The sequence below is a fragment of the Anomaloglossus baeobatrachus genome, unplaced genomic scaffold (assembly GCF_048569485.1).
Source record: "Anomaloglossus baeobatrachus isolate aAnoBae1 unplaced genomic scaffold, aAnoBae1.hap1 Scaffold_188, whole genome shotgun sequence".
Taxonomy (NCBI): domain Eukaryota; kingdom Metazoa; phylum Chordata; class Amphibia; order Anura; family Aromobatidae; genus Anomaloglossus; species Anomaloglossus baeobatrachus.
Genome location: NW_027441958.1, coordinates 43,276 through 45,802, shown reverse-complemented (window position 1 = coordinate 45,802; position 2,527 = coordinate 43,276). Strand labels below are relative to the sequence as shown.

At 46.7% G+C, this 2,527-nt stretch overlaps 1 pseudogene; it reads right to left on the bottom strand.

Moving 5' to 3' along the window:
- Nucleotides 1–403: 403 nt before the first annotated feature.
- LOC142260801 (U2 spliceosomal RNA) lies at nucleotides 404–610 on the bottom strand (annotated as a pseudogene).
- Nucleotides 611–2,527: the final 1,917 nt, after the last annotated feature.

Here is a 2,527-nt window from a genome sequence, read left to right as displayed (position 1 = left end):
TGCCAGCCTCTCTTCTTAGCACACAGGAACCACAATCCCTACACCATGCTTCAATGGATTCTCTCATCCCAGCCCAGTAAAACTACATATTTTACACAGTCATAAGCAGCCAAAAGGGATCTATTCTATTCAATTGCAAATGATCTAGATAAGACTGAGAATAAGATACTGCACGGGACATAGCAGAGTTGGTCAAGTTGAGTGGAGATGAGTTTGCTATTTGGCACAGCTTTTTGCATCAATAAAGCAAGTAAAAGGTGTGAAAGATAAAAAAAAGGGTGAAAGTGTGAAAAGTGAATTGGCCAAATTGAGGTGCATATAAAGTTTTTGCTTTCTTTCAATTCACTAATGGGGCTCATTTGAATCAGGTGAATTGAGTTCTGCTTTTGGAAACTGGGTTAAGAAGGGGTGCACCGGTCCTGGAGGTACTGCAATACCAGGTCAATGCGTGCAGTGGACAGAGCAAGATTTTTTCCATCTCCTTGTTCTAAAAATCCATTTAATATATGGTCCCCAGAGAGGGGACGTATCAGATATTAAACTGATAAGAACAGATTTAATTTTTTTTTTTTTCTGTTTATCAGTAGGACTTCAAAATAACAAAGGTGATCGCCTCCCGTTGCCTGGGAACCGTCCAGGCACAAGAGGGCTATGTGTCACCAGAAGGCGCACACACTTCCTCAAGGCCGGCAGACGTGCAATCCCAGGCACCTTCCAGTACCGACCAAGGTAGCGTCCTCCGAAACTACACTTGATCTTAGCCAAAAGGCCGAGAAGCTATAACCCGAATTGGTTACGGCCTTGAGTGGCACCCTGGCCTATACCGGACACATCTTAGGGAGAGGGAGACAAACCCACGCCTACAGAAGACATTTTGTCACCCAAGCCAACCCTTGAAAAGGCTGTTTTGCAGAGCAAAAACAAGAAGAATGGTGCTTTTTGCACCCACTGCAATGAATCTGAATAACTCCTCCTTTTGGACACAAGCACCTCCCCTCCCCCTTGCAGTCTTTCCAATTCATGATACAAAAAGACGGACGGACAGGACAGGACAGGACAGGCTGCCTGACTTTCCGTCACTGCCACCCTTTGCCATCCTTGCCCGTAGAAAGCCCTTTCATCATCCCCAAACCCTAATCTTTTCCCTTCCCTTCCCAGATGCGTCTCACTCCCTTTCATTAGGAAGTGAGCGCAGCCTTTTCTCCGTTCTGCACATGCGCGACGTTAAACACAAATGCGCAGGCGTGCGTTCCATTACCCTCACTGCATTCCACTCCCATACAGGAAGTGGGCGCAGCTATTACTACGGTCGCACATAAAAGAACCCACGGCCACCACTGCACATAGCTGACTCCACCACAGGACACCCACTTCTACACCAACGCAGGTAAGACAGGATCGGCACCTCTATGCTCCCGTTACAATCAGGCTCAGTCACTATGTGATAACGCTCTCAACTCTTTAGTTGCAGGCTCCCCTTGCTTCACCTCCACTGGCTGTGCTGCCATTTCCTCTCCCACCTGGAAGGTATACTTTATTCCACTATTTTCCTGTTTCTCTCTTCCCCCGTTTCCCATAACCTACTTTTATCTGCATTTGTGGGGTATCTATATGCTATTTACATCATAGTTTTATTCATTAATATGGAAGGGAAGAGTGCCCATGAGAGTGTTGAACTGCGGAGAGCAAGAGATTAAGCTGCTCCGATTTGCCACCATTGATAAGCTGTTCTCAGTAGATACACATGCTATCCAAACAGCAGCATCCACCATTGCTTCAGCCCACCCATTCAGTGACAGCTCACCAAGTCAGCCAGAGGAGTGGTGTAAGGAATTACACGTAGGCACTGACTCCACACCTTCACATCACAAGAAGGGGGTCTACAGGCTAGTGCAAGAATACGAGCAAGTCTTCAGCAAACATCCGCTAGACTTTTGAAGAATAAAAGGGGTCAAACACTACATCCCCACAAGTGCACACCCACCCATCTAAGAGAGATATAAGCCAAAACTACCTGCACATTACCAGTGTACCAAGGACATGTTGAGCAACATGAAGGAGGCTGGGGTTATCCGTGACAGTTGTAGCCTCTGGGCAGCTCCGTTGGTCCTGTTAAAGAAGAAGGACAGCACCACTCCCCTGTATTGAGGAATAGCTAGCTGCATTGAGAACTGCAAATTATTTTTCTACCCTTGATCTCACTAGTCGCTATTGGCAAGTGTCCGTTGCTGAGGCAGACCGGGAGAAGACCGCCTTTGCCACCCCGATGGGTCTCTGCGAGTTCAAAAGCATGCCCTTCGAGCTGTGCAATTTGCCAGGAACCTTCCAGAGGCTGATGGAATGCTGCTTGGGACACCGAAACTTTGAAACGGTACTGCTATACCTTTATGATGTTATTGTTTATTCTAAAGCAAACAAGATTTTAGGGTGTATAAAAAGGGAGATTAGATCCGGTGATCCCAACGTATTGTTACCCCTCTATAAATCACTTGTAAGGCCACATCTGGAATATGGGGTAAAGTCCTGA